The following is a 24,584-nucleotide window of genomic DNA, read 5'->3' on the forward strand; positions in this document are numbered from 1 at the left end:
TAAACTTTATCCGATTTTCAACACGGAGCCAATGCAGCTCCCTCAGGCGTTCTGTAATATGGTCACGTTTCCGACAGCCACAGAGAAGCCGAGTCGCAGCATTTTGTACCAGTTGAACGCGCCGTGTGACGGCCTTGGCAGACCCTAGGTAGAGCACGTTGCCGTAATCTAACCTAGAGGTTACCAAGGCATTCACAACGGATCTCTGGGTGTTATCGGGGAGTATCTAAAAGATTTTACGCAGCCATCGTAAGATGGAAAAACAGGTGGCTGCGACTTTGTTGACCTGATCTTTCATGGATAGTCCCTCAGCGGTAATTATTCCCCGATTTCGCACTTGTTTAGACGGAGTTGGTAAAGGACCCATGGCAGTAGGCCAATGTCTTAGGTTCCAAAGGTCGGGTTTATTTCCAAGGACCAAAACCTCAGTCTTTCCGCCATTTAACTTGAGCAGGTTGCGATTCATCCATCCGGATATTTAGCTAAGGCCAGCTTGCAGAGGGGAAGGAGCAGTGGGATCTCTTTGAGATAGTGAGAAAACAATTTGTGAATCATTAGCATAGGTATAAAGGTTTAATCCAGAACATTGTGCAACATAAGCCAAAGGTGTAACATATAAATTAAAAAGAAGAGGACTAAGGATTGACCCCTGGGGCACACCGTGAGGGGAGGAATAGCTTTTAGAAGAGGATGACTTAGAAAAGATTTGAAAAGTGCGATCAGACAAAAAGGACGCAAGCCAGTCCAAGGCTTTATTACCAATGCCGATGGCAGCCAGGGATTTGAGAAGGATACTGTGTAATACAGTATCAAAGGCTGCGCTGAGATCAAGTAAAATCAACGCAACCGTTTCTCCTCGATCCAAGAGCAAGGGCAGATTGTCTGTGACGCCCAAAAGGGTCGTCTCCGTAGAGAAGCCAGGGCGAAATCCGGACTGGTATGGATGTAAAAGGCTGTTGTCTGTTACAAATTTTGAAAAATGTACGTGGAAATGTCGTTCCAAAATTTTCGAGAATGCCGGTAACAGGGAAATGGGGCGGTAATTAGCGGCCACCTTAGGATCCGCCAACGGCTTCTTTAAGAGCGGGGTGACCATAGCGTGCTTCCAACAACTGGGGACAGTTGCAGTATCCAACGAATGGTTTAACATTTTACAAATTGTGGAAAGATGTGAAGAATTCAAGGAGCGTAGTATCGGGGCGGGCAGAGGGTCCAGCGGTGAGCCTGACTTGACTTTGCTCAATGTTTCCAAGAGAGTTACAGGGCAAAGATCCGGCCAGGACAACAATTGAGGCGAGGATGTCACCAGTAAGTTGGCATCCTCCTCCCTAGCCTGAGGAAACATCGTAGAATTATTTGTATTGCTTGGAGCAAAAATGTCCTGATGTATATTTACGATTTTGGAAATAAAATACTGGGCAAGCTCATCGCATTTAGTGCTAGATAACAGAGGAGGTACTGCCGTGGTCTGTGAACCAGCAAGCTCCCTCCCTCACTTTTGATTTATTGATTGCTTCATTAATAGTTCTATTGACGTGAATAGCCCTTGTTGTGGCACACGCCTTATGATAACATTTCAACTCTGTTTTATAAGCAGTACCAGATATGAGAGAATAATCTTTTCTCCATACACGTTCTAATTTGTTACATTTCGATTTGTGCATGTGGAGTGTCTCATTATACCATGGAGCGGGGGCTTTATGGATAATCCCCTTCTTATGGGTAGTGGGAAGACAGGTATTTATGGCTTCAAGGAGCCAACCATTCGCAGAACTGGCCATCACTTCCATATCATCAGAGACAAATATATTATCAGGCTTAAGATCAGTTAAGACTTTATTAAAAGCAACAGAATCAAATTTTTTCCAGTCCCTTTTCCGTGTGTTCATGTCAGGTTTATGATTAGATATAATCTCATTATTAATGACGGTAAACTTAATTAAAAAATGGTCAGACCAGATAACTGGCACCGCCAAAGAACACTTAACATGGACACGATTAGAAAAGATTGGATCTAAAAGGTGTCCACCCCTATGGGTAGGACCCTTATTATGTAGAGTAAGATTCATGGAAGCAAGGTCCGCAATAAGATTGCAGGCCAAACTGTCCTCAGGATCATCCAAATGTACATTCAGGTCACCAACAACAAAAAAGTTACTAGACGCTGACAGAGCCGGTGCTATGAGTTCAGAGAGTTGTAACTGCCATGCGTTAGCGAGACCTGGTGGGCGATACACTAATAAACCCGAAAGGGTGGTTTTAGGGTGGAGAGCCAGCTTAAAATACGCTGCCTCGCAGCCACCTAAAGGAGCTGGGTCAAATTGGCATTGATAAATATTTTTAAATATTATTGCCACACCACCTCCTATTTTCCTGGGGCGATCGTTCCTTACAATCGCCTATTCAATAGGAAGGGCTTCTGCAATATCAGGTCAATGAATGAGAGTGGTGCCATGTAGATATTGAACAGGGTTGGGCTGATGAAGGATCCTTGGGGGACTCCGCAGGTGGTCGGTGTGGGTTACGAGAGGAAAGGAGGGAGTCTGACCCGTGGTGTTCTGCCAGAAAAGAATGAGCGGATCTAGTCAAGGGACTTGTTCCGGTTTCCTGCATCGTGGAGTCTGCGGGCTAGGGTACGATGAGAGACTATGTTGAAGGTCGCGAGAGGTCAAGGAGGACAAGGGCCACAGTCTCTCCTCTGTCGAGGAAGGAGCAGGTGTCATCTGTCGCAGCGAGAAGAGTGGTTTCGGTGCAGTGGTTCTTCCTGAAGCTTGCTTGGGAGGAGTCGAGGATGTTGTTTTCTTCTATGAAGGAGGTGAGTTGACTGTTGACAGCTTTTTCCATGACTTTAGACAGATACAGGAGTAGGGAGATCAGTCTGAAGTTCTTGAGGTCCGTAGGATGAGCCGAGGGTTCTTTCAGGAGAGGGTTGATCTCTGCATGTTTCCAGTCTTCGGGGAAGGAGGCAGTCTCATATGGAGCGCTTGATAATTCGTTGAAGCTCGGTGGCGATGAGGACTACGGCTCTGTGGTAGATGTGGTGGGGGCAGGGGTCTGTGGGCGCCCCGGAGTGGTTGGTCTACTTAGGCTTTAGAGTATCTTTGATGCGGAGGGTGGTCCAGCTGTCCAGTGTTGGCTGTGTGGTGTGGGGAGTGGTGGGTGAGGGTTCCTCATTAAGGTTGTGGTCGTTGAAGTGGTCATAGATGGTCTTGATTTTGTGGTGGAAGAAGGCGCAGAGTCGGTTGCAGAGGTCCTGGGAGAGTGGGATGTCGGTAGCGCACAGTTGAGTTGGGCAAACTCTTGATGATGCCAAAAAGTTCCTTGCTGTTTTGTGCATGGGTGGGGATTCTGTCCTGAAGAGCTTTTTTCTGGACTGTCTGATGAGTTTGTGGTGGGTGGTGGTGGCTGCTTTGAAGCTGTCGAAGTCTGCTGTGGTTTTGGAGTTCCGCCATAGCTTTTCAAGGCATCTGCAGGTTCGTCTAGATTCTTGGTGTTTGGTGGAGAACCGGCTGGTTTTCTTGGTGTGAGGGTTGGAGATTTTCTTGAGAGTGACAATGGTGTTGGCGCAATCAGTGATCCAGTTGTGTAGGGTATGTGTGGCGGTGTTTGGGTCATCGTCTGTAGTGGTGGGAGCAACGCTGCTGAGGGAGACAGTGAGCTGGTCATCAGATATATTGTTCCAGTTCCTAAGCTGGAGCTGGTGAGGATGTTTGCGTGCGATGTTAGTTTTGAAGGTGAAGTGGACGCAACAATGGTCCGACCATGGGAGTTTAGAGGTGTGGCTGAAGGCGATTAAGTTTCCTGCTGTGAAGATGGGGTAGAGGGTGCGTCCTGCTGAATGCATTGGTTCTGGAACAATCTGTTGGAGTCCGATGTTGTGGAGGTTGTCCAGTAGGGAGGTGAAGGTAAGGTCTTGGAGGTTGACGAGGTGTAAGTTGAGGTCTCCCAGCAAGGTGTAGTCAGTGGAGGTGATGGCTTGCAGGGTGGTGAGGTAGATGATGAAGTTGGAGAAAGTTGCGCTGGGTCTGTAGATGAGATTGCCTCAGAGGGTGGTGGACGGGTTGGTCTGTATCTTGAAGTAGAGGTGTTCCATCAGTTCTGTGGGCCCATTGGTGTAGGTGCTCAGGCGACGGTTGGACTTGTGGGCGATGCAATATATGGCTCAAATACTGTTGGGGCAGGGGTGCTTGATTTCTTGAATATAGAGCTGGATTTGTGGCCACATCCCCTTATCATCTGTATGGATTTAAATATTCACTTGGATGTACAGGAGGATTTAAATGGGGACCAACTGTATCTACAGAAAAACCAGGGGTGTATAGGGCTCTTCAGCAGTTGGTGAAAGAGCATGACCTCGCAGATGTATGGGCTAAATATAAAGCTCCAGGCTCAGGTTTTACATTCTATTCAACCCCGCACAATAAATTAGTTCAGTTGAATTACTTTTTTGTATCCTCTGCGCTCACGGGCCAGTTTGGGATAATGTTTTTTACAAGGGCAATGTCGGATCATAATCCTCTTGTACTGGAAATTCCAATTATAGGCATCGCTACATGCAGAAGGACTTGGACTTTGACAGAAAGCTCCTGCTTGATATAACATATAGGGAACACAGGGTTAAATGGATCAAAGAGTTTCTAGGGACTAACAGTGGGACAGCCTCAGTAGATATGGTTGGGATGCTCTAAAGGCAAGGGTTAGGGAGAGACCCTCGGTTTTTGCCTTCTTCAGGAAAAGTTGAAGCCAGGTGAGATTTGGAGGCTATAGAAGAAGTTAATAGAAGAAGAACTTGCTCAGGAAACCCAGCAAGAGATAACGATTTTAAAATCCAAAATTGGTTGGCACTTTTGCATTGAGGTGGCAGCTAAATATCATCAATAAATTATTCTACAAATTCAGTGAAAATAGCATCAAACAAGGAATACCTGATTTATGCAAAATAAATAAAAGTGCTCCCACAATAAACCATAAAAAGCTCCACTTAACAACCACATTCATTAATCACAGGGAAATGAAAACTACTCAATCATGTACTGACCACCAACACAAGCTCTGGAGTAATGTTCAAGGGATGGTAGGAACTTCATTTCTGCCCAGGGACGACCTGGATTCTCAGGCTCTAGAAACGTGTAACTCCACAAAGGCCCCTGACATGCCATAGGAAACTCTGCATCAAACTCTCTCAGTCACCGATGAAATAAAAGATCAAGAAAAATTAAAAGTATTGTTGTATCCAGAGTACATCTCGCAGGGGAAATGGGACATCCTCAATAGAGGCAATCTGCTGAGGCTGTGCGCAAACATTCGGGGGTTAGAAAAACATATTGACAGGGTGTCCTTCCTCGCCCCCAGATCAAGCGAAACAAACGAGACAACAGAGATAATCTTCGCCAATTGGGCCACGGCCGAGACCCTGCGAGGGAACTACACGCAACTGGAAAACTGGGGCATAAAAATTATGACCCCGGTTCTGACAAAATACCCGGCGATTTTGAAAAGAAGTGACCCAAAGGACCAGCAGGGAAATCAAGAACTGAACAATGGGGATTGGAGGCCTACAAAGGATTCAAATCGTCCAGCAACTACCACTGGTTCTATTCTCCACGGTACCAAAGGTGGATCAAAAACAAGTTTGACCAGCGACTGCTCAATCAAAATAACACAAGCAGAAGGGGGCATCCGCTCCTGTTCCACTACAGAGAACACTAACAAAGTATTGTCTTGGCTCCCACGGGCCCTTAATCCCTGCCCCTAACCCCAAGTCCCTCTCTAACAAAAAGATTGTGACATCTGAGGTCCGGCACCCCCTAAGAGTCAGTTTTGATTAGCACAGGTGCCCTTCGGATAACATCCCAACACTAAAAATCATGACCTGGAACGTCGCAGGGATTATTAAGGTTTTGCAGAGCCCACTGGCACCGACATTTCTCGAAGGAGCTGACCTTATCTGCACCCAAGAAACATGGGCAACTACACCCATACCAATAAGAGGCTATGCAGTATATACCAAACTGGCCATCAAAAATAACATATTTGGGAGACCCTCGGGGGGGGGGGGGGGGGATCTCCATTTTTTTTTTTTTTTGTAAGACGTTTATTAATAATCCACAGAGCACTACACATAGCGAGGCCTAAAACCCTCAGGGCCGGCCGCAACTTTTTGAGGTATGTGAAGGACAAAGAGGCATGAGAGACAAGTATACATACCCACATCTACTACCATAAGATACAGGTCATTAACAGTATCCTTCGCGGTACAGGTGCTCTCATGTAAATTGTGTCTGTAATGGACGTCTTATTTTATTAAACATAAGAAAACCTTTGAACTCTGTAAACTGGACGGGTCTCATCGGTGTGTCCCACACTGTTGGTCGTGTCCCCCAGAAACATTGCAGCATCCATTTTACTGAAACCCCTTTATAAAAAAAAAAAATCACGGGTAGACCTTAGCTGCGTGTCAATTGTGTAGAGGTATCTGATACTCGTGAGCGGCCCACCCTCGCCGCGAGGTACTCCCTCCATTAATGGACGGCAGAGCCTCACTGTTCGTCCCAGCATTGTGTGATGTTTCACTTGGATGGCATTTATAGTCTGTCAGTTAGCTGGGGGGACACGGCCCACGTCAGTCCTCGTGTCCGATTCGGTGGCCGAGTATGCCTCCTGGATGACTCGCAAGAGGGAGAGAAAATAAAAAAATAAAGGGAACTATGTATGGGAGGCAAGTGTCCAGTATTGCTAAACGGGGGGGGGTCATATGGGAGGGGGGGGGGTGGGGAGGGGGTAGTGTGTCTAAGGGAGTGACGCCGTGAAGAGGGTCCAGGAAGATATTGTAACAGGCCTCTGGTCGATGTGCTTTCAAGTGAATAGCTGTCCGTTCCTCTGGTCAGCGTGGTGGACATGTGTTGTGTGTATCTGTCAGTGGTCTGGGCGGCTGGGGGGGAGGCATTCCCCACTGGTCTATAAGCGCCTCACAGCCAGCGCTCCGAATGTGCAATTGTCGCAGGAGGGGGGGAAGCTCTATTTGTGTACCTTCCGTCCCCCCACCCATCCGATCTGTTTCACCCCGCTTGTGGCGATCCCTATACAAATCCTCTGGCCGTGCCTTCTCCCTGGAGGGATCTCACGAAACCACCCCATTGCTGTGCAATTGGGAATTTCCTCAATCCCGCTATCTCCTCTCGATGTAAAGCCACGCTTTCTGCTCTAGCCCAGTTAGTGAAGGAGGCGTACCAGTATTTAGGGATCGGTGGCTCTCTCTTTTTCTAGTGTTTGGTGAGTAACCGCTTGGCTGTGATGAGGCCCAGATCCCAGAACCTGGCGTGCGTCTTGTTCAGCTTATTCCTTTTATATAATCCTAGAATGCACGCCTCCCAAGTGTGTGGCAGCCCTGGGCCAGTACTGCGCGTCAGGAGAGACGTCACCACCCCCCAATATGTGTCCAGTGAGGGGCAATACCAGAGCATGTGCAAAACATCCGCGCCCATCAGGTCGCATCTGGGACAGGCAGCGGTGTTTATCACGAAGTATCTGTTGATTCTGTCTGGTGATAAGTACGCCTGGTGTAATATGTAAAATTGAATGGTTCGGAAGCGGGAGTTACGCGGGATATTCATGGGGCAGGCTAGGATCATGGTCCATTCCTTCTCCGTCCAATCCCTCCCTCGGTGGGCCGCCCACTTGTCCCGTATCGGCTGTGTTGACTGTTGTGTGTGTAGGAGGAGGGCCTGTGCCAGCCAGTGGATGATGTGGGAACCGTTGCCCATTACATGTAAGTACTGCATAACGTGGTGCATCTGCGGTTCTTCCCGTACATCTCCCCAGGAGTCCGTGTATGTCCTCAGTATAGACGCATGGATCAGGAACTGCCCTGCAGGCAGACCCGTGCCCTCCGCCAGCTCCTCGAATGGGAGCATAGCACCATCCGCATAAAGGTCGCCCATAGTCTCCACCCCAGCCGCAGTCCAGCTCTCTAGAATGCACGATGTCACTGTACTGCCTCTCCTGGGTGTGCCCAACAGAGGAAGCGCGGGGGCATAGGGCCCCCCCGGGTCAGCTTCAAGCTGCGGAGGAAACATTTGCGGGCCACAGCTACATGTAGGGGCAGTGGGCGGGGTCCCGTAGTCAAGGGATGGAACAATGTGCATATTTGTGTGTGTGTCCACGAGTAGGTGGCGGTGGCTGTGTCATCCAAGTGCGTGCCGCTCAGCCAGTGTGTCACCCATTGCAGCTGTGCCGCCAGATAGTACAGCTCCATATTAGGGACTGCCAGCCCACCCTCCGTAACTGGGGAGTAGAGTTTCGTCAGAGCCACTCGGGGGCGCCCGGCATTCCAGATCAGGTTGCGGATCATCGATTCCAGGTCCCGGAATATTTTTGTGGGGACATATAGCGGGATGTTGGCAAAATAATAGAGCAGCCAAGGCAATACTATCATTTTGGATAATGCAATCCTACTGGGTACATTTAGAGGCAGTGTCTTCCAGAATGCCATCTGGGCTCGTAGAGAGGACATTGCGCGCCCCAGGTTACCCTCCAGTATGGTCTCCGCGTCTCTGTATATGTGCACTCCAAGATACTTAAAGGTGGTAGGATACCAGGTAAGCCTGACACCTCCGAGGCTCACGTCACACTCCTGCGTGTCCGGGCTGAATGAATACACTCCGGACTTTGCCCAGTTGACCTAAAGCCCCGATACTGTTTCGAAAGTCTGGAAAATTTCCGACAATTCGTCCGGCACGATAGTAAGGTCTCGCACGTACAGAAGCAAGTCGTCCGCGTAAAGCGAAACTATATGTATACCATCAGCCAGCGGGATTCCCCATCCCGCCCCCTGTGTCCGCAGCAGCGCCGCCAGGGGCTCAATAGCCAGAGAAAAGAGGAGGCGCGACAATGGGCAGCCCTGTCGGGTGCCTCTGCGCACCCGCACCGCCTCTGAGAGTAACCTGCCCGTTCGTACTCTGACACTGGGCCGTTGATAGATTAGGTCAACCATCTCCTCGAATGCGTCTCCAAGGCCAAACTTGTCTAGCACCGCCCCCAGATAGGGCCACTCCACAGAGTCAAAGGCCTTCTCAAGGTCCAGGACCAGACAGCCCGATCTCGGCCAGTGTGACACGGCGGCCTCCTGTATACGGAAGAGACGGCGAATATTACGTGAGGTGCTCCTCGCCGGTACGAAACCATTCTGGTCAGCATGAACCAAGGTTGGGACCTCTATGGCTAGGCGTCGGGCCAGCAGAGAGGTGAATATTTTGTAGTCGGTGTTCAGCATAGTCAGAGGCCTGTAGGAGCCCATGTTCGTTTCGTCCCTGCCGGGTTTCAGGAGGGACACCAGGTTGGCCTCATTAAGCGTAGTTGGAAGTGTCGAGTCTTCTATCGCGGCATTATACATTTTAAGCAGCTCCGGGATCAGCGTGTCTGAGCAGTTTTTAAAAAATTCGGCAGGCAGGCCATCTGGACCCAGTGATTTGCCATTGGAGAGGGCGAAGATGGCCTCGCGCATCTCCTCTTGTGTAAAAGGCGCCCCTAGGTCTCCCCGTTGCGTGTCTGTAAGGGAAGGTAGTTGGACATTTGCAAGGTAGCCTACTATGGTCGCTGACGAAAACCTCAGTTGTGACCTGTATAGGGCCTGGTAGTGTTGCACAAAGGCCTGGTGTATTTTACTCTGAGTGTACACTACCTCCACCACGGTCGTCCGGATGGCGGACACCGGCTCCGTACGGCTCTCCTGTCTGATCAGCCAGGCCAGCAGTTTCCCGGGTTTGTCGCTGTATTGGTGCACTCGCGCCGAGTGGGCCGCATAGTTAATGTGACGCAATCGTTCCAGTAAATTCATATGTTCCTCACGGGCCTCACCCAGCTGGTCGCCCGCCCCCTCCACCGCCTCCTGCTCCCGGCGGACAAGTCTGCCTCCACCCGGCGCAGGTTGGCCTCTAGACTTTTCTGTATGCTGCCCTGTGTGCCCAAGCAGTGCCCCCGTACCACAGCCTTGAAAGCGTCCCACTCGATCTGCGGGGAGGATGCCGTGCCCGAGTTATCAGTAAAGTAACGTGCCACGCAGGTCTGCAGGGAGTCCCGGAAGGGGGCGTCCAGTAGTAGGGCCGGCTGTAAACGCCATGTGGGGATAGGTGGGTGTGTGCGCTCCCAAGCTATTTGCAGCGTGTGTGGGTTGTGGTCAGAATGTGTTCGGCCAAGGTATTTTGAGTCCGCTATGTGTGGCAACAGTTCAGATGACACCATGTATCTGTCGAGGCGGACATGGAGCGCGTGTGCCCCCGAGTAGTAAGAGTATATTTTGGTGTTAGGGTTATGTGCGCGCCATGCATCTTTTAAGTCCCATTGTGTCGCCCATTGGGTGAGTGCCCTTATGGCTCCCAAAGATGTAGCATCGGGCCTAGGTGGGGCCGAGCGGTGCAGCGTGGGATCCAGTACTGTTTTGTAGTCCCCCCTAGAACCCAGGGGACTCCGTGCCAGGGCGCCAGCTTCTCCGAGACGCGTGCCAGGAAGCCCCCCTGTTCCGTGTTTGGAGAGTATATGGACGCCAGTACTATAGGTTGCCCATCAATGCGGCCCCTCACTAACACATATCTGCCCTCTGGGTCTGTTTGTACATCAGTCATTGTGAAGGGGGTACCCGGCCCCACCCACATTAGCGCCCCACGGGCGAACGAAGAGTACTCAGTAGCATACAGTTGCCCTCTCCACCTACGGCGCAGTGCGACCACCTCCGCCTTGTTCATGTGTGTTTCTTGCAGGAGTGCAATTTGTATCTGGTGCCTTTTCAAGTATGAGTATATTTGGTAACGGCGCGCTGGCGTGTGCATACCCCTAATATTCCAGGTACATATTTTTACCGTGGCCATCGTATCTTTGTGTGCGCCCCTCCCCCATGTCCATAAACACCAGTCCAGCACATGTCCACTGCATCTCTACTGCCGACTCTCCCACAACCACCCTCCCCATTACACTCAGCAAAGTCAGGAAGACAATAAAAATGGGAAAAAAAACCCACAAACAACAGCAAAGTCCAACTGTGGGGGAACCCCCCTAGAATACCAAAAGGGCAGTAGCGAAACGGGCCACCGTCCATACTCTCAAGAAAGAGGGACAACTTTTCAAGTCTGGGGGATCGTGTGCTAATCACAGTCTTGACGGTTCAAATGGGTAGATGCTAAAGAAGATCAGAGCCCTTCCCCGGGCCATATGGGATAGTGAATGGGCAGCCAAAGACAGTGTGCCAGGACTTGGCTACGCCAGCCCCCCCATGAGGGGGCCCTCCCTCTTGGCTAGCCACAGCAGTGGGTGGGGAGAGACGGGTACATGTCCCTCGCCCTGACGGTGGTAGTGTCCCATTCGCCACGGCCCGTGTTCAATGAGGGTGGAGGAGGAGCGCAGGCCACCGGACCACCCCATCTCATCATGTCTTATTAATGTCTGCTGACCCTCTATCAACTCAGTGCGAGAAAGTCATAAGGTGGGAGGGACTGCCGTGGTATCTCAAAAAGTTAGTGATGCAAAGGAGGAGGTATTGCAAACGTGGGGGTGAGGAGGGGGAAATACGGCAACACTGTCCCATCACCATCTTACCTTCGCAAAGTCCATGCATCCGAGAGGAGTACTCACAGTGCGAAGGTCGATTCATCTATTGTCTGGGCTTTGGGAGGCAATCCGTCAGACAACCAGCATGCAGCATGTCCGACGGTCATCTCACTCACTGCCCCATCCCCGTCGTTTCAACAGGGTCCGCAATCCGTGTGAGGTCGCAATCAGTGGAGCATGTCCGCCGTCTGCGGCGTGACGTCTGGTAGTTCCACAGACACCTGGGAGTCCGGTATCCCGTATATGGCCTCATCATCGCTGGGGATCATCTGTAGGCCAGGGTCTAGGATGACTTCCGATATGGGCGAGTTGCTCAATTGGGAGACTCTTCGAAGCGCGTCCTGTTCCCTAAGCATTTGGTCTGCTGGCGGGGAGTGGCGGGATGCATCCTCCGGGCGCCGTGTCTGCTGACCTCTGTTCCCGCGGCGGCGTCGTGGCCCACGTGTGCGCGGCATTGTCTCGTTGCCCTGCGCCTGCCGTGGCGTCGTGTCTGTGCCGCTGTCCAGCCATTCGCCGACCTCCTCCGGGGTATTAAAAAAGTAGGTCGTGTCCCGCGCCACCACTCTTAATTTGGCAGGAAAGAGGAGGGAGTATTTCAAGCCTGCCTCTCGGAGTCTCCGCTTAGCCTCCAAAAAATCGTGCCTTTGACGTTGCACTTGTACAGTGTAGTCCGGGAAGAACATAATAGTGGCATTGTCTATACGGACTTCTCCAAGCCGTCTGGTTTCCCGCAGCACTGTGTCTCTGTCCCTATAGTTCAGAATCCTGAAGAGGAGCGGCCTCGGGTTCGCGCCTGTGGTGTGGGGTTGCGTTGGAACTCTGTGTGCCCTCTCCACCACGAAGTGCGGCGAAAGCGCGTCTGCAGGCAGCAGTTCCCTGAGCCAGTCCTCCACGCGTTGTGCAGGCCGGTTCCCTTCCCATTTTTCCGGGACCCCCACAAGTCTAATGTTATTGCATCTCGCCCTTCCTTCCGCATCCTCAGCACGGTCTTCCAGGAAGTCCACTCTATTAAGGAGGTCCTGCACTTGTTTGTCCGTCTGGGTGACTTTGGGTTCAAGTTCTTTCACCGCTCCTTCCAGAGTCTTCGTCCGGTCAGTTAGTTTCCTGTGGTCATCTCGTAGGTGGGTGAGATCGATCGCGACACTGTCAATTTTAGACTCCAGGGAGGTCCTGGTTAGTTGAAGCGACTGTTCCATGCGCTCCATAGCAGCGAGCACGCTATCTAACCTCGCAGTCACTTGGTCCTTGCTCCCCCTGTCCCAGTACGTGTCCTCACTCCTCCGGACATGTGCAGAGCCGCCAGGTTAGGGACACAGATGGTGCAGGCGAGGGGTGCCCCTGCGGCAGTTGTGTGAATCAGGCAGCGTCCTCCGAGTGGCCCGCCGGCGCTCCACGCGCCCCCTCCGTCAGGCCGCAGCGTGGGCCAGAGCGGTAACCTCCTCCAGCGGTGTGCCGGCCGAGGGCCGTCAGTCAGGACCTCGCCTCCCGTCACCGCAGGGCCACCTTGTCGTCCCCCTCGCAATGTGGGCCTGGGCGGTATGTGGACTCCCCGTGTCCACGCCCGAAAGGGCGCTGAGGCAAAGCAGGTAGTTTTGTAGGTCTCTCGGCCCAGGCCGCCGCCTCCCGTGGCGGGTTTCGCTGGTCGGGCGGCAGTGTGCCCCGCTTTGGGTCTGTGCAAAAGGTCCGTGCAGAGCGTGTTGATGTGGGCTTCTGGCGCAAGGATCAGCTAGCCCGCCAGCGGCGCATCAGTCAACAATTGCGGCCGGGCAGTAGCGGCACAGGCAGAGGGAAGGGCCCTCCGGGCGCGGGCGGCACCAGCAGCCGCCCGTTGGTTCCTCCGCGTTGGTCTGTGGGTCCGCCCCAGGCACTCCGTCGGTAGCGGGCCCGGGATCACCGCTACTCCAAGCGTGGGTGTCGGGAGGCCAGGCAGGCGCACTCCATGGTCGGGCCACCAACTGCGTGTCGGCCGCGGAGGCGGGGCCAGCCGTCCGCTCCGTCCCCAGGCCGGATCACCCACAAGCGTCCCACCGCGCGGTGTCTGGGGTTTCAAGCCGACTAGTAGCCTCTTTAAGTCGGTGGCGGCCGCCAGAAAGGCCGCGTGTGTCAGGGTGGATGTCACAGGCTGGGGCCTGCATGCCAGTCTCAGGTCGCCTACCCTCGCGGCCCCTCCGCCTGCAGGGGAAGACTCAGTGCTCGTAGGAGAGCTTCAGGCATGGCCGGTGCAGGTCGCGCTGGGTCCCCTGCTGCAAGTCCGGGGTCGCGTCGTCACCAAGCGCGTCTCCGCGCATCCAAGGAAGGGCGACTCACCCCTGGGCCATTAGCAGCTAGGTGTCCGGAAAAAATGTGGCTGGGCGTCCGCTCCGCCCCCAGCAGGCGTCCAGCAGTGCGGAGGAGAGGGCTCCGGGCAGCGAGGGATCTTTTGCCGTTCGGCGGTGGTCGCCGGGGGGGGGGGGGGTCGCACCCGCCCGGGTGAATGGCGCAGGTTGAGGCCTGTGTGGTAGGCCCGAGCCGCGGCCTCTCGTGCCCACCCCGCCGGCCAGGAAGTCGCCAGTCCCGCAGGAGGGCCGCAGGAAAGGCCGGTGCGGGCCGCGCCGGTTCTCCAACTCCAAAGTCGGTCCGATTGTCAAATACCTCTCGGGGGAGGTCCGCCTAAAGTTTCGGGCGGCTGCGGGCAATTTTGGCAGAGAATCGGCCCAGGGAAGGGGAGCTCGGCACAGAGCTCTACCCTAGTGCGTCCTCCGCCATTGCGTGCGTAGCCACGCCCCCCTGGGAGGGGATCTCCATATACATTAGGCACTCACTGAAAGTAAACTTCACAGAGGTAAAGAACTCCTCAGTCATGTTTCTGGCGGGTACCCTTAAAGGCCTTAATACGGTCGACGGCTCACTATCGATTCTTCTGATAAACGTCTATTACAACCCCCATGGGCCTGGCCCCAACAACAAGCTCAACCAGTTGATAACTCCGATAGAAGCTTTGCTCATACAGTTTGCATCCATGGAATTCATTATTCTAGGAGATTTTAATACTCATAGGGGACCATGCACCACAAAATCACAGCTCAGGGAGCACCAGGATCTTCAACGCCCTTATACGGAAGTACAATCTGGCAACAGCGCACTCTCTATTCACAAAACATAACCCTGGGGCCTTCTTTGCACCAACTTATAACAATCAAACCACAATAGATTAGATCTTTTTAAGTGAGAGAATACAAAAACTCATGACAAACTATAGTGTGCACCCACGGACGGAAAGTGACCATGCCGCCTTAATTGTCCAGTTAACCATCACAGCAGACATTCGCCACTTTCTGCGTTGCATTGGGGCATCCAAAGGGGAAGAACAGCATAAACTTCTTAAAAGAATTAAATGGGGGCCAATGCCAATAAATAAATGTGATGCTTGGAAACAAATGTGGGTAGGCTGGCAAACCAGCTCAATCAATAGGGACATCATAAGCGAATGGGACTCTCTCGTTTACGAACTAGCCTCATTGCTTCGGGGGAGCACCACACACAGAACTCCCACAGACCCAGCACACTCCCTAGGACATATCCCAGCAATCAAGGAAAGTGCTAAATAATTAAATACCAAACGCAGAGCTTACCAGAAAACCGGATCAGAGTCTGCCAAAATCCAATTTAAATCAGCTGCAAAAATCCACTCTAAACTGGTCTGGAAAATAAGACGAGAATGCACGGAGACAAAATGGCTTAAGATCTTTGACCTGTTGGCACCGAGTAAATCCCAAGAATTTTGGCATTACTTAAGCAACCTAACCCACGGGGCCACTAATACAGAGAATCTAATTGACGCGGGCACTTGGGTAGCCCATGTGAAAAGCTTGTACTTGGACGTTTCCAACCCAACTCCTCCAACTAGCCAATTAACACCAGGGGAGGGAACAGGCAACTTTACCCCTGAATCCACTCTTTCGCTTGATGATCCAACCCTCCCAAGTAAAGGATTAGTCTGCACTACCCTAAAGACACCTGGCCCGAATGGGCTGCCCAGCTCCCTCTTCAGAGAAGACATAATCTTCTGGTCGGAAAACTTCACACAGCTAAATGCCGAATGCAGGCTCTTGGAGGATGTTCCAGATTCCTGGAGGGGATCATTGCTCCACCCAATATTTAAAAAAGGGCTCAACACCGATCCATTGAACTACCGCATGATCGCCCTGCTGGACATGGAGGGCAAAGCTTATGCAAACACTCTCCTAGCAGAACTAGCAGTCTGGGCAGGCAATGAAGGCCTTCAGCTCTTTTTTCAGACCGGGTTCAGACCTGGGGGCTCCACTGTTGATAACATCATTGCCCCGTCATATCTAGCCCAACAAGCGGTGACGCATCGAACCCTGCCACTCTTTTCCTGCTTCATCGACTATTCAGCAGCCTTTGACGGGGTAGATCGTACCATCCTCTGGCAGAAATTGGCACGTTGGAATATCAGCCCGCCTTTACTACAAGCAAATAGATCACTGTATTCACAAACTTGGGTTAGAGTCAAACTCTCGACTGAGTTCGCCACAGAGAAAATCTCCACAGATCGGGGGCTAAAACAGGGCTGTGTCCTGGCCCCGATGCTATTCAATTTATATACAGAAGACATGGGTCAAGCCCTGCATGGAGCCACTTTAGCCACCCCCAGGATTGGGCACACAAAGATCCAACTGATCCACTAAGCAGACGACCTGGTTCTTTTGGATCACACAAAAATTGAATTACAAAAAGCACTTACAGCCCTCGCAGTCTATAATGTCAAAAACAAGTTGATTGCCAACCCAACCAAATCTAATATAGTGATTTTTGGCCACTATCCGAAAAAAAAGGGGCCATGTGGACGCTGGGTCCGTTGACCTTGGACCGTGTACAACATTATAACTATCTAGGGGCATAGCTTAGCGAAACGGGCCGCGCACGGATTCATCTTAAACTACAGGAGAAAGGGAAAAGGGTTACCTACGCTCTCTGCAAATTACACGTCACCCTAGAGAGCCCAAGAACAACCGCCATTCAAAGAGTACTGAGGGCAAAACTACTACCATCTATCAATTATGCCCAGCAGGCTTTTCCAGGGAAATTTGGGAATGACCTAGAAAAATACACTGTACAGCCTACAAAAAGCTATTTCGCCTACCAGCTTGCACCAGGAATATCTTAATCCGTCTAGAGTTTAACCTCAACCAACAAAAACTGGAAGAGATGGCGGCTCTGAGTAAATACTTCTACTTAACAACGGCAGCCCCGGAGAACTCAATGAAAGCCATCAAAAAGTACATCTTTCACCAACCTGGTAATCATTGGTCCTCTTGTCTCGCCTCTGCTAAAGATCAGCTGCAACTTGCAACAGAGAATTGGGACCCAAGCATGATCAAATACTCCATTATAAAAAAAAATCAACTAAAATGCAAGTACGTCTACGGTCTCGGACCATGGATATGGAATCCTTAGTAGCAAGAGGTTTTCACGAGACCCAAAGTCTGCCCCACACACTGCCCAGCCTCAAATTCCATCTTACGCAGGCTGTGGGGAGAGAAGCCCTAAATAGAATTCTAGCTGCAAGACTACATCCCCTCCCTCTCAAATATCTATATCCAACTGGGAAAGTAAGGTCAGCCATTACGGAGTGCCGCCTTTGTAACTACAAACGCAAGTCTTTGCGCCACATTCTACTCCGCTGCCCGGCCCTGCGTCTAGCCCGCAGACTCTACCTTAGACCAATTCTGCTCTAACTGGGCACTTGTACTGCACAGGTGCAGTCCTTCGCCATTACACGTTTGACACAGTGAAGCACATGGCCAACTTTGGCAAATTTGTCCACCTCACTCGCCTAAAACTGATGGGCACTTCGCCCTAGGCTGCTAGACAGGCACTGCTGGGGCTGCCGTTCGGCCCCCTCCTTAAAACAGACTGATTTAATACATAAGATCGATTTAATATAAAAGACTGATCAACACTTGGCTGTTTTTACCCAATTAAGCAAAGAGAATTTTACACCATATCGTATATACACTTGATTTTAAAGATTTTTTCTACTTTATACTGTTTTTATATAAACTGTATTCTTGTAATGGTTTTAAGTAACCACACAAATGAGAATTCATTCATTCATTCATTCATACTGGACAGCTTGGCCAAATGGATCAGACTAAAGGAGGTCGACAATAGGATATCAGCTATAGAGGATCAGGCAGGACAGATGTTTGAGTCGCCGACCAATAACCTGATGATCTTTAGGGAGTTTCATGAAGCACTATTCACTGAAGAGGTAGAACCCCTGGAAGATAGCTACAGACATTTTGTCACAGGTTTAGATACAGCTAAGTTAAATGGGGAGGAAAAAGCCATTCTGCAAGCCTCAATAACTTTGGAGGAGGTGTATGAGGCAATACAGTCTTTAGCAAATGGGAAGGCCGTGGGTCCAGATAATCTACAGGTGGAATGTTTTAGACTCTTTTTTGAAGAAATTCAACAAGATATGTTACAGACTTTTTTGCAGGCACAAGCTGGGATAATCCCAGTATCTTGGGAGACTACCAGTACCATTGTGTTTAAAAAGAAAGGTAAACCAGCTACGCTGCCAGGGTCAAGTAGACCAACTTCCTTAATAAATTGCGATGGGCAGATATATGCCAAAGTACTGGCAAATAGGTTGGGGAAAGTTCTTGCTCCATTACTTTCACTCTGGCAACATGATTTTATTCCGGGGCAAAGCACAGTAGACCATGTTCTGAGGGTCATCACCTTATTCGATACGGCTGAAGCCTCAGGGTCACCACTTGGCTTGGCTGTTAGATGCTGAGAAGGCAATTGACCATATGTCAGAGGAGTTTTTGTGGGCGGTGCTACAGTGAAAGGGTTTTGGTAACAATTTTATTCAGGCAATTAAGGCCTTATATACGACATCAAGGGCATTTGTGCAAATAACGGGGCAAGAATCGGGGGCATAAGAATTTCAATGGGTACAAAGCACAGATGCCCCAGCTAACTGTTGCTATTCAATTATATATTGATCTCTTTATAGGAAAGTTGGAGAGGAGTCTGCGTATTAAACTGGTTATTGCCAATCAGGTGGAATAGAAGGTCCTCGCATATGCAGACATAGTGGTGGTAACCACCGATCCATCTGCCACACTTCTTGAAATTGAAGCTCTAGTTAGGCCTTTTGGGGTGTGCTTCAGATGTAAATTAAATGATAGCATAATCCAGGTTTTATGCACGGAGGGAATAGAATTTAGTGTTCCAGTGTTAAACTCACAGTAGCCCTGGATAAGTTGGTGGACTTGAGACACTGTGCTGAAAAGGACCATCTTGCAAAAGGTGCTATACATTTCCAGGACTATCCCACTGGAATTATTAAACTTTTGGTGTCTAGTTTAGAACGTGCTTATTTTAGATTTCTGTGGGGTTATCGGAGACCAAGGAGGGCAGCCAAATATATGATTCTGCCGAGGCAAGGTTGCTTTTGGTCGGTTCCCAATTTCACATTTTACTATTGGACATGTATGTTACAACACATGGGCATATTGGTTTCAGATAGCTCAGGTGGGGTTAATATAGCAGAAACTGCTATTTATGAGCTGATCCTGGAAAGTGAAGCTAAAGGCTACCTTGTTAAAAACCTGGAACCTAGTTACTACAAGAAAACTAGGTTTAATATTCTAAAAGCAGCATATAAGGTCCAGGCACAAGTCAAACAAAAACTTGGTATTACCAAGATCAATCTATCCACACGTATGACCGCCTTGTCAATTCTCCCATCTGTGTTTCTGGATGTAATAACATCTAGATGGGCCCAGAGGGGTCTTGCATGCTCGGGGGATCTGTACATAGATGAAAAACTCTGCTCCTTTGCGGAGCTGCAAGTGTCATTTGGATTGGCCAAGAGCAACTTCAAAAAAGAATTGTAAAATTTTTGTAGCTTCTGGACTTATTTTTTAAAAATATGAAGGACGCGAAGGCAGTAGCAAGGAACCCCATAGTTAGAGCAATGAGCCGAAAGGATAGGATTGGCACAATTTCTGAGTTTTTGATACAAGGCGTACCAGATTATGTAGAGCTTCAAAACTCTAAATGAGAGGTTAGACTAGGTGTGGAGGGGCTTTATTCCCAGGAGTCATTAGATCTGGGTAATAGGGTACTTCTAACGGCTACTTTAAAAAGTCAACATTTTAAGACGATTTTTACATTTTATCAGACCCCGGCAAAGGTAGCAAAGTGGGTTGGTAGGTTTGGTAGCAAATGTAATAAGTGTGGTTTCAAGGTCGCTGAAATTATTCATATGTTTTTTCATGCTCCAAATTGGATGGATTTCTGCAGGAGATTGGGAGGTTTATGATGAATTAAAGGGTTATGATCACTCTCTTCATCACTAGTACAGTCATATCATTAACAATAGAGCACAGATTCAGAACGACCATAACAATATCAATGCTGCTTTTTGACCTGGAATTGTCAAATGTATATGGCCTTTTACGATCAGATTTAGTCCTCCCATTTGCTGCTTGCCTACCAAATTCGATAGTAAGCACCTTCAGCTGGAGGGCAGCCCATGTCCAATTCTTAACTGGGGCAATCTCCGGTGGGGGGGGTGGGGACTAATAGCCCATCTTTCATCCTCCTCTGCTGCGATTTCAACATAATTCCTATCAAGGGGCTCCGTAGTGGTGTTGAAATCACCAGCAGGAATCGGATATACCCCTGGCTGTTGTCTATCCAAGATGGCTTCCAAGGATTGACTCGTTGGCGAGGCAGTCCCACCCATCTCCCCTCTCGCATAGATATTAAAACTTCCGCAAATTACTTCAATACCTAATATATCCTCACTGTCTATTTTCAAATGTCGGTTTTTGCACTTCAGGGAGGACTAAACCAATGTAATCAATCCGCCTGCTGGCCTCCCCCCTTTACTATTCTTTGCTGGAATAAAATATGTAAAAAAAATAATTTTAAATGTACAATTTTATTTTTTTTAAAACGATCTATGAACAGAACTTGTACACCAAGTGTCTTGAAAGAGCATATATCACAATTGACGATACAATTACACCAACAAGGAAGTATCAGCTTAGCCTTCAATCCTGCAATATTCCAAGAAATTATTGACGTTATTGATAGAACGCACTTAATGTAGGCATCATTAAGGGGACAAATTGGTAGATAATCAGCACCCTCAACAGAGTCAGCTTGAAACCTCAAAGGGATATGTCCTATCTGAGTATTAACAGGAATAATTCCCCTGCATCTTGAAATCTAATACTATTTTTCTGGTATATATGCATATCTGTAGATCTTAATATGCTAGAATTCTCTACGGATTCTTCCACCTGCTCAACTAGTACAACCTCCAACTGCCCAGTTAATCTACTTGCTCTTTGCCCTCCACCCCCAGTAACAACGAATAGTTACACAGGCACCTTTTATTTGTAGTTGATGCTGAGAGAAAGTACCTAAAACATCGAAGTCAATTATAGTCATCAAGCCCAGACCTAGTATCTGGCATGTGGGCAGCTTCACCAGATTGCATCATTCCCCTTCCTCCTGGATCTAAAATTTAAACTGTATACTTACATTTGGGGGGGGCAAGGCTGGGTGTCTAACGTGACAAGGCAATCAATGATATGCTTGTCCATAAACACTAGTTCAATTGTACCAGAGGGTATTGCAGCACTGGAACATCTTCTAGCCACCATAATGTCATCCCCGATGACGGAATAACAACCCCTGGTAGGTCTTTTCTAGTGGACTATTTTGTTTTTAATGGACTCATCGTCTTCAAAGTTCACAGGATCTGACAATTTGGGGACATAAATCAATCATCGCCATCCAAATTGAAATGGTTATTTAAACAATTCCTCCCCCTTAAATAGACCCCTTCTCGTTCAACCCCAGAAGAAGTTAGGGCAGTGTTTCTGTTTCTACTGCCAGGTCATGGGACATCAGTGTTAAGCGTCAGGCTAGGGGTCTTTAGTTAGCTAGTTGCTACTTGGTCAAATAAATTGGTCTCAACAAGCTCTACCTAGAGTTAATAGATGGTGGTGCTAGTGTGGTAGCTGCTCTTGCGTTTCCAGTACTAGGCCTCAACAGCCACCCTTTGTTGTGAAAGTGTCCCCTGTAAAATCAAAAATCAGATACATTTTACCCCTGAGAAGACCTAGCGTCTGTTCAAACTCTTTCACCTCAGCTTTCAGTTCTATAATATGAACAAGGCAGGTAGCCATGTCAGAGATCAATAGAATAGGGTGTATTGACCCATCCCATGTGTGCCCTTATAAGTAACTAATGTAACTATAGTTTTTACCCACCTCCATCAGGTGGAGAAACCTATTTTGACATACTATTGGCGTAGCTGGAGCTGGCACTACATCCTCTACGTCTTCTAATGTCACATATCTTAAGCACTGGTAGAGGGTGGTGGCCCTGTGTTTTTAAAGTAACATAAAATCTTTTGGGGCCACTTTTTCACTTTGGTGGCAATATCTCCATTTTGAGCGACAACAGCCCCTATAATGGACTTCACCTTCTCAATTAACTGATCGCGCTCACTTAAAGTTTGCCTGTCAATTTGCAGAGTAGCTTTGCTATATTTCGCTATCCCTTGTGCAGGTTGTGCCACCTTCCGCTTCACCATATTATCAAGTGGCCCAAGTAGACACAGGCAATTACAATACCTAATAGTCAAACTCCGATCTGGTTCCTCATTGAGACCTAGGAATAATTCTATGAGTTAGCCCTACCGTTCATTTCTCGTTCACTCACCATCAACAGGAATGTACAATACTAGAGCTTTTACATGCACTTGGCCCTACGAAGTACCCTTTCTTAAATTTTAACTGTGCAATTCAATTTTGCAGGCTGAATAACCCAACAGCAACAGAATGCAGGCACAATCTTCCAGCAACATCCACAAATATATGCATGTCCGTAACAAAATAATAATCTAGCACAGAATTTAAGCGCAGCTCAAGTCTTCCTAAAGAGGACGAATGGGCTGGCTTTCTTGGTCCTAAAGGGCATTGCTTAGTTAGGAGTCAGGGCTGATTGGCGGCGTCTTCAGTTTCTTTGATGGGCAGATGGTGCTCAAACAGTCCCACACCCTTTAGCAACAGTGGTCATTTCTACTGCAATCCTTGAACACCCAGCCCGCTTGATTACTGCACACTTCTCAAAGCATAAATACCAAGCAATTCAATTAAGATCAAAGCTCCGTGAAGCAAACAGTTGGCGAGTTCAAAACGTAGGCTAAAACGATTAGCCTTACCATCAGGAGTGTCCCATGTCACATAAAAAAAAAAAATAAAGAGGGGTGACCTCTTCCTGGCAATGACAGTCCCACCCTTGCCTCGGGCACATCCCGCGCAGCTCATAAAGCACTGATCGATTTCAGGTGATTTCCAAGCAGGGGATTATGGGATTTTTAGTCCCCAGCAGTCACGTTCCCACAACAGCACAATCCTCCTATGCAGCAGATGACTGTGCAATGCCCAGGGAACAAGTAAAGCAAGAAAATAACACCTTCCTAGGTCAAGAGACAGCAGGTACATAAAGAAGTGGCCACAACGATGAAAAGCAGGCCCCAGATGGCTCCTTCCCCTCTTTGCTTTCGTGGATATTCCTTGCACCCTCCAATTACAGCCTATAAGAAAAACTAGCTCCTTTATACATTTGGGCAGCACTTGCCCCATTAAGAGTCTGAGAGGCTCTACATGGTGCGCATTCTTAGGGCTCAGAAATTCAACACCACTTGCAGCACTATGACTTGAGACTGGTCAAACAACTGTTGGAGATTGGGCCCGAAGAAATCTTTGAACAGGTAGTTTTTTTGTCTCACATCTCAAACTTCATACTCCATATTTTCTTGTAGGAATATATATGGCTTAGAAACAATCTTTACAATTGAAAATAGCCAGACCTGTTGGCAATTGTTAATAGCTAGTTGAACTCTAAGAGCTCTCTGAGATAGGCATAGATCCTGCAGTGACCGTCAATTTTAAAATTGAGAAAGTCTCAATCAGCGACAACTCTTCTCAGCCAACCAAAACAGTTTGCAGAGAAAGTCTTCTTCTTTGCACAGTTTAATTCTAACTTCTGTGATACACTCGTACAAAGATTTATTCATATTCGGACAACCAATCCCACAGCTTTGCCCAACACATTCTTACCTTAAAGATTGCAAATGGATTCCTTCAATGTACAAACTTTTATCATGCAATTCTGTAATACTGGCAAAAACATGCTTTGATAGACTGCAGGGCTCTCATTGTATGAATATTTGTTTGCTTACTTTAAATTATTTTTGTGATTCTGAAATGACAATTATTATTTTAACAGAGGAACATTCTACCCTTTTAATTAGGTAACTACTTTGCTCGTTATCTTAGGTTGCATTTAATTGTGCTAATCGCGTGAAGCACTTTGTAAATTTGAAGGACTTTCCATGCTTGCTGGTTTACTTGAAAGTTATGTACTTAAACCACATTAAAACAATTTATACTAACAGGAATGCTTATTTTTTTATAGGTTTCAAGGAGAATCTAATTTTTCAAGTCTGTAGAATTTAGTCAGGTAATGGATTGAATCCTAACGTTTTTGCTCCATTAACACTAATGTAACAGAATATCTTGCAAATGTCTGAGACACGGTCTATGTGCTTGGCTAGCATTCAAAACATGAGACAAGTATAACTTTCGGTTAACCCATATCAGTCTCTTCAACCAAGATATGGAAGTGTTCAGTCAGCTCCCATCAAGACCGAAGCTTCTTATCCCTCCCCCTTCCTACTTTAGCATGTCTGGCACTTGGAGGTTTACCAATTCTTATAAAGAAAAGCCCTGCTTAAGTGGGGTTGAAGTGTGGCCATTTGTAAGCAACATGGTGAATGAAGCTCAAAATGTTAAAAACTTCAATATAACACATTTGTCCAATGCATGGAGGTCAGAATAACTGAGAAAACAGCCTAGACTAAAAGGGCTAAGATGGCA

This window comes from Lissotriton helveticus, chromosome 9, assembly GCF_964261635.1.
Source record: "Lissotriton helveticus chromosome 9, aLisHel1.1, whole genome shotgun sequence".
In the NCBI taxonomy this organism is placed as follows: Eukaryota; Metazoa; Chordata; class Amphibia; order Caudata; family Salamandridae; genus Lissotriton; species Lissotriton helveticus.